Raw genomic sequence first — 8687 nt, forward strand, 5'->3', positions numbered from 1 at the left:
CTTTTCATCGCCCATACGTATCCGTTTTCGTGAAATTTGCGGATGCGGACACAAAAATTTGCGGACACGTGTGGACGCAACCCGTATCCGCAAAAAGAAAATTGCGGATACAAAAATTTCCGGATACGTGTGGACGGGGCCTAAGACATGTGTAATTTGCAAGATGAATGTGAAATGATACCAAAATACTATTTACAACCCGCATTTTTGTGATAAGACGATCACCTTGAATCGCAATGCATTATGGGGCGTCCAGGGGCAAAGCAAAACAAAAATATCGGGTACCTGTGATAAGGAAAGTTTCGTGTATTTGTAAAGGCTTTCACCTCAGTATTGTTAATTTGTCTCTTCATTTACCATTTTGTGATGAATGGAATGCTAATGGTCGCCAATTCTATAAAAAGTCTTTTGGTATTTATATTTGCCAAAATGGGGCTTTTGTTTACAAACATTGAGTAGACTATAGTTAGCAAGTTCTTCCATTATATTTTGTGAAACACTTTGCTGACAAAATTGCAATAAGTGCAACGTTTTATAATACTTAAGGAAGACTAGTGAATAGCGCGAGCTAATTTGTGCAATTTCTTACGAAACGTTTCACGGATATGAAGGAAATGCTCTACTAGATCTTTGTTTAAAACATTGATGTCTTTATAACAAAATAGGATTTCTTTCGCTTTTAATTTTTCTTACGCAATACATGCACGATTTCAATCAATCAATCAATCAATCAATCAATCAATCAATCATCCTTTATTTATACACGATAATGCCAAGAGAAAATATGGTTTACATGACGGTCGTGAATATATATAACTAAGACAAGTAACTAAGATATAATATTAATGTATAACATCGAATATAAATAAAATAATAATATAAAAAACAAAGACAAAACAAAACAACAAAAAAAAACTATAGGTAAGGTCAGAGCTTGCTAGTTAAGATTAAATCTGCTAAAACAGCATTTTTGAAAGAGGTAAAACTTGCTTGATTTCAAGCAGTATGGTTTACCTTGAGAGATCGTCGAAAGAAGAAGAAGATTGATGCCGATATTAAAGAAAGCCAAACAAAACAAGATACCGGCAGCATTAAGTACGTCCAAGCCAGACAAATTATATGTTAGAGGCAATGAGTGGCAAGTAGGTGAAGAACGGGTAATTTAAGTTAGATTTAAATTAAACTGATTTAATTAAATTAATTTAAATTTAAGTAAAAAATTAAGACCTTAGATTCAAAAAATATTTGATAGATTTATCTATATATAGTAACAACATTCCTCTAGCATTCTACGATAAACTAGCAAAAAGGCAGGGAGCTGATGACCTACTTTTGGCTAATAGAAATCCCTCAACAGATGCATATAAGTTTTGATTTTTTTTTTTTTTTAATCTTTTGTGCATTTTCCCCCTCTCTTTTAGCAGCAGTAAGGGGGACACGCGGTCGATGTCGAAGATTTACGGGTTTTACAGACGGTTTGAGGAATGGTCCGGCACGGGAAATGCCCGCGCGACGATTCCCTTACTGCTGCTGTGTTGGGAATTAAGGGGTCGCAAATGAGGGTTAAGATATTCCTTACATATAGATGGACACCATCACGAGCATTCGTAACAAAACTGTGCGCCGACTGCGAACTCAGGTGTTGGATCGCCTGGATGCGGACTTTGCCTTCACAACGTTTATGGAGGGAGATACAGATGAGACGATGAGCGAGGAGAGAGCAGAAAGGATAATTGACTTAATGCCCGAAGGTAATTACCGTCTGGAGTTGACGTTTATAAAGTATTTAGACGGTGAGTGGATAATAGAAAAGGGGCGTAATCCAATACGGGCGTCGGGTAAGCAAAGCTTGTTCGTGCTGAATAAAGACACCAGACCGGGAGCGTTAATAGGTGTGAACATGCTGTTCTACGAGGTTGCTTACCCGGTTACCGTAGTTATATACGGCGCGTACGAGATTAAAAAACCGGATGTTAAAAAGCTTAAACCAATGCGCCATCCTGGTAACTGCGTAGGAAAGCTGGTTAGAGAGTTATTTGAGGATTCCTCTCGTGGTGGTAAGTTAACTTTGAAGAGAAGAGAAGCCATCAGGAAATGGGAAAACGCCACTTACAACGCCGGAGGAACGATAGACAACATCAAGAAGTTAGAAACTGCTTTAGAAAGGCGCATACACGTGAAAGACATCACCGACGGCTTCATCTACTCCAGGACGCACAAGTATGAGGGCCGGGGTGCGCCTATCGTAATTTACCAGCATAACGCACATGCGTGGAGGGAGTTAAGGTTCCCCAAAAAGAAAGAAACATGCGTTTACAAGGAGTCACCGCTTGCAGAACTAATGCACGAGAATTCCATTTGGTTAATGGACGCGGAGGGAAGTCAATTTATGACCCAAGACGGCACCTTGTATTGTCCTGAAGTGGAACAGCTGCGCATTCGAAGCGCCTGCGAGACTTTAGGAGAAGACTTCTCCGACGAAGTGCTTAGCAGTCGCAGTTTGGACTTCTTAGCCGCAAAGAAAAGAAACGGGTGGAAATCCACACCGGAGGAGTTCAAAGATATAGCTAAAGCTTGTGTAGAACACGGCCACTGTGGTCTGTGGAACATGGAGTACGATGAAGACGAATACGTGTCGCTGGATATGAAACATTGTTACCCCGCAAGCTTCAAAGGCCTAGGAGATTGTAAGGAATATTACGACCGTTACGGACATCCAGATTCGCAGTTCTTTCGTGTTGCGTTGGATGGTCACTACGACGCCCCGGCAACGGGATTTGTACGGTTGACCACCTGGAAATTAGCAGCGGGTCTGCACCCCATAATCTATGCGTGGTATGGGAAGCACCTGCAGGAGAAAGAATGGATACCGGTGCCCCTATTGAAGTTCTTTGAAGAGCGTAAACTTTTAAAATACACAGCGCATGAAGCCATACTTTGTCACAGCGCCTTTACGCAGTGGTTACCGGAGCATAACCCCACAGCGCGCGTGGTCATAGGTAAATTCACGCAGGGCGCAAAAGAAGGTGAAAAACATATGCAGCGGCGCCTAATAACGGACGAAGGTGAGCTAAGCTTCCTCATCAAGCGCGCGCATGACAAAGGAACGATGGTGTCTGTAGAGAAATGGGACTACCTTGTCGACGATAAACTACATGAATGGAATGCGCTGTGTTATTACCAGGACCATCGACCGCAGTATTACCATCTGCGTGCCAGCATGTTAGCCTACGCGCACATTAACCTTCTCGCAATGCTCTTGCGGTTTGACAAAGAAGATATCCCCCGCGTAGCCACAGATTCCTTATACGTGAAACCGCACGTATTGGAAAAGATGAAGGAATTCTACACTGCCGATGAACTCGCAGAAAGTGGCCAATGGCGCCTCAAAGATGAGGAGATAAGGTCTTGGAGGGCACGTGTAGAATATCACGGCGAGCACACCCAGGGCACCGTAACGCCTACCAAAGAGCCTCTACCTTCAGTTGCCGACCCCATTTCCTACCAACGCTTCTCTTACCTCTACGGTACGGGAGGCAGCGGTAAGACGACGCGTGTGTTAGAACTCTTTCCTAAGACAAAGGTGCTAACGCCAACGCACCGTTTGGAAAGAGAACTCTGCGAAATGGGCCACGACGCTCGAACGTACCACAGCTTCTTCCGTTGGAATGGCCAAAAGTGGGTACCAGAGGCCATCCATGACATACCTCCGGTGATACTTTGGGATGAGATTTGCACCGTACCTTTAGAAATCCTCAAAGAATTCATAGAATTCCTTCGCGGGAAATGTCAAGTAATATTCGCCTGAGATCCATGCCAGCCTCCTCCAATAGCCGGAGAGATGCCCCACGAATGGCTAAAGGGGTTCGTAGACCATGCGGAGGAAATCAACACAGATTACGGCAGTAAGGATCAAGTAAGAAACCTGAAAGCGGAATTAAGGGGCCTTAGTGACGCCGACCACTGCAAAACACTGCGCAAACGCGTACGAGCGAAGAAATACGAGGACTTTCTTTACGCCTGGCATCCAAAGGATTTGGTGCTGAGCAGCAAACGCGCAGCACAGTCTCGCATACAAAAGGATTTGCTAAATATACACCAAGAGCGCTTCCCTACGCATCCCGTACCTGTTTGCTACAAACCCCACGACACCCGCATGCAAAAAAGAGACGTCTGGGTACCTGGTACCGACATCCAACTGCAGAACGCAGTAATGCATGACAAAGCCTGGGTGCCCATAGAAAAGGTGGAAAGAATTACCTCCCATCCAGACTGGCGCTTGGGTTATTGCATGACAGTCCACAGCGCGCAAGGGCTTACCATAAAAGAAACCTTATGGATCATAGACCAGCGGCTGTGTTGGAGCAACCTTATCTACACCGCCGTAAGTCGTGTGGAGTATGCCAAACAGTTAAAAAGAGCCTGGGGTCCGACATTGCGCTACAATAAGACGCCAGAAGACGTAGCCAAAGAAAACATTACTAAGAAACTCCTTCGCTACAAGCGGCACGACGAAGAAAAAAATATGACGTTCGACCTATGCGTGGACGACGTCTATAAGAAAGGGGCAAGGTGTGCCAAATGTAACATACCTCTACTATGGAGGTTTGACCCAAATGACGATCAGCAGTTCTCCGTCGATCGTATCAACAACAAGCGCGGCCATTGCAGAGGCAACGTAAGACTGACATGCCTAGAGTGTAATCGGGCGCGTGGAGCAGCACTACTCTGAGTCTTTGGGGACTATGAGCAGCTCTTCCTTGACAAATCCACGACTTGGGCCATTTAGGTAATACAACACGGGTTGCCCTTCCTTGGTGACGGACTTCGAAATCTCATACGTTTCCAAGGACCAGTTAGGATCCGTGGCTCTCTTACTGCCGCCTTCGAGTTCCCCCGGCTGATAGAGGTACCTGACCACTATGTCGCGGGGTAGCTTTTTTTCCTTCAGTCCGACCGCCCTTGAGCTTCTGACGTAGGACTTGTGCTCCACGTGTTTCTTTTTTATGGCATCCTTGGGTTTCATTCCCGTAGCCCTGGCCGCCTCGTTGTTCAAAGCCGCGACGACCTGGGGGAGCCTCTGAGTCCATTCCCTGTTGCGTTTGGAGGGATCTTCCAGCTCTTTCCAATACTGGTACCCAAAGAGACGCTCGGCCAGGGTCTTATTGAATCTTTCGACGATGCTCTGACCCCTGTGGTACTCAGCTTCAGCACTCCTAATCTTAGTGTCGTGGTCTTTCAGGGTCTTAGTAACCACGCCCATGAACTCTGTCCCCGCATCCACTTGCAGCAGCTTAGGCCATTTCAAGACGCGCTTATAAATCCTACCTAGGGCTTCTGCGACTTCCCCAGAATCCTTGCTGGTTATGGGTTCGGCGTCCTTGTATCTGCTTGCGATATCAACTACGGTCAAAGCGTACCCATAGGTCTTTCTTCTCACCCTATCGTGCGGCAAGAAAAGCAAATCCGCCTGATGAACTTCATTGGGGGTATTTACGGTAAAGCTGGGCCTGGGAATGTACTTAGGCACGGGAAGATAAACCTGCCAGAGGGTTTGTTTTCTTAACCAGTTCTTAGCCGTTTCTTCTGATACCCTGGCCGCGGTTGCGAGTTTCTTAATAGCTGACGCTCCTCTCCAATAGCCCTCAGGCCCATAGTAAATCCTTTTGAGTTTGTCCTCAGTTCGACCCATTATATGAATTCTAAAACAAGATTGATCTTTCGCCCGTTGAAATCCGCCGTCTCTCCGTCCACTTTAATGGTGATGTTTATGCTTTCTACCAAATTAGACAAGTCATAGCTTAAAGAAATGGGAGTGTATTCTACTGGGTCAAATGGATTACCTTTGGGCAGAAACTTGGACATAAGAGAAGACTTTTCTCCATTGTTGTAACTATAGACCAAGTCGCAATAGACTTCGTAAGAGGATGCGACTTTCCATTTCACAGGTATGGCTGTGTTGGTAATTTCCTTGCCTGAGACACCTAGTAAAGATTCCAATGCATCAGCTTTTCCTAGGGTTACCGAGAAATTGTTAGGAAGATTATGTTTGAAGGTCATTTCGTGCGGCAATCCCGTGGTGAGAGTATAACCGCGCTTGGCGAGCTCCTTGGCAAGGGTGATTGGCGTGTAATGTCCATCGGGTAGCATTACGCCTTGGTAATAGTTAGACCCCTTATGCACGGTGACCATACCATTGACTAGATTATACCAAGAATTGTACAAAGAACAACTAACCAGCCGAACCTTATGGGCTTTGATGGGGGGATTCAAGTAAGTGGTAAAGTTATTTTTGTCGCTTTCCAAAAAGACGATCATTATATTCTAGGCGCCAAAAGCGCCACTAGAGGCTAAGCGTAGCTTAGACTAAGTACGCCAAAGCTACGCCTCCCGCCAGCCCTGCGATTCCTACGAAGACCAACTCACTATCTTTTTGTTTCTTAGAAGGCTGGTAGTAATTCTTAAACTGAGGCCTTTTTAACCCCGTCGATGCCGCGGGGTGCGCCTGTGCATAAAGTTTGAAGGCGTAGTCTGTGTTTTCGAAGTTCTTATCCGCCTGCATCTTGTCTTGGTAGTTCTTGTCCAACCAATCCCTGTAAGCTTGTCTTTTTTCATTCCAAGCTGCCACGTCTCGCTGATATTTCTCCAGCGCTAAGTCGTGTCTCTTTCTTTCGGCAGCCAAATCTCCGCTGCGATCACCTCTAACTAGTCTATCCAAGTACTGACCACCATAATTAGCTCCAGTGAATGCTAAAGCTGCAATTACTCCACCTACGACCACGCTAGCCATTTATATGTTAGGCAGGCACTTTTCCTTTCGTAGGTAATCCTTTACCATGATAGCACCGCCCACGGCAGCGGTCATCTTAGCAAAATTAGCGAAGCTCTTGCTTGGGTCTTCAGTAAAGTCTTCTTTGAGCATTTTCTTACCTACCCAACCAATACCCGCAACGATGGAAGTAATGATAGCTGCTTCTTCAACAGTTTTCAATAACGCGGTTGACATTATATTACAAAGCGAGAAGGAAAATCTAGGTCGCCACGGCACGTGGTGATAAATCTACTCCATCACGGGTATTTTGCTTCTCTTAGGGGGCTCCTGCACGGGTGCGTGATACGTTGGCGGTACATGCACGGGTTCTACTTTTGGCTTCGTAGCCCGCCATTGTAAGTAGAGGCTGCCTGCTGCTATGATGACTCCTAACGCGCTGATGACGTACCCAGGATTAATAAAGGATTCCTCTTCTTTCTCTTCCACCTTTTCCTCTTTCTTTGCTTTGTTCTTCTTATTCATCTCCGCGAGCTTCTTGCCGGCAGCGACTCTGCCTAGAGATTTAGCCTTGGTAATTTTCTACTCCTCTTGGGGCTGCTCTACCTTCGACTCTGGTTCACTCATTTATATCTAAGGACTTGAAGGACTTGATAAGTAACTTAATAGGACTTGACTAAGTACTTAAGGGCGACTTGACTAAGTACTTGAGGCGACCTGGGTAACTCCTGAGGACGACTTGACTAAGTACTTGAGGCGACCTGGGTAATTCCTGAGGACGACTTGACTAAGTCATCAGGTACCTCAGCAAGTGCCGCCTGGAAGACCTTTTCGACTTCTCTGTCCTTCTTAAAGTCTTTCCAAGACACCAGTACCTCCTTCAAGTCGACGTGCTGAGCTACGTGAAGTGCCGCAGAGGCGACTGCCATTAACTTACCGCACTTCAAAGACAACCAGCTGCAGGTTATCTTAAGTTCTTGGGCGATGACATAGTCATCTCTTATGTCCTTCTGGAGTTGCTCCACGTCGTCTATGGGCAGCGCAAGTCCAAGCAATTTAGTTGCAAGTCGGATAGCGGAGTCTGCGACGGCGTCCGTGGTCTTACTTGCAAGGGCGGCCTCGTAGCTCTTATGGAACTTCTTGACTTCCTCTTCCGACAACTTATTAACCTGCTCATGGGTACGTTCCTTGCCTATCATTTCTTTGCACTTCCCAGAAGACACCAGCATGTTAAGTTGTTCCTTAAGGTTACTTTCATCTAACTGCGTGGGGACTTCATCTAAGAGCTGCTCAATATCCATATACATTAGGAATCAAAGATCGCAGATCTTTATGGAATACGGAAACCTCAAAGAGAAGATCATCTTGGAATGTTGGTGCGTTTTTAAATGCCGCATGTATTCGTGCAACTGTTCCTTGGATATCTCACCGCCGTAGTCGCTTAAGATGGTTTCCAGATCAGACTTGCTCGGAGTATAAAATACGACAAGTGAACCTATGTTTTCCCTAAAAGGCTTAGAGACGCTGGTAAGCTGCTGTGAGAGCAACCAAACGCTGATATTGTCGTGTCTACCGCTGAAGGCGAGCTTAACGAGCTCGGAAGTGCGTCTTTTTACGTCATCCCCACAGGCGATGTCGTCCAGTATGAGTAAAGTCTGAGTATCCTTAGGGAATTGCTTGTGCCAGAACTTAAGATGTCCAGATAACTCGTTAGGGTCTAAGATATCTACGAAGAAGTCGTCGTCTTTCACTCCTATGCCCGTCCAGGTGCGGTTATTCACGTAGGTGGGGCAAAGCAGCACTATGTAGTCGAAACGGTATCTAAAGGGTCCTAATAACTGCTCCACCACGAACTGGGTCTTTCCGCAGCCGGTAGGTCCTACTATCAAAGCGTTACAAGGCATGTGCTCTGGGTTCA

The sequence above is a fragment of the Actinia tenebrosa genome, unplaced genomic scaffold (genome assembly GCF_029948245.1).
Source record: "Actinia tenebrosa isolate PJP-AT-01 unplaced genomic scaffold, QUT_ActTen_1.0 PGA_scaffold3__52_contigs__length_22856419, whole genome shotgun sequence".
Taxonomy (NCBI): domain Eukaryota; kingdom Metazoa; phylum Cnidaria; class Anthozoa; order Actiniaria; family Actiniidae; genus Actinia; species Actinia tenebrosa.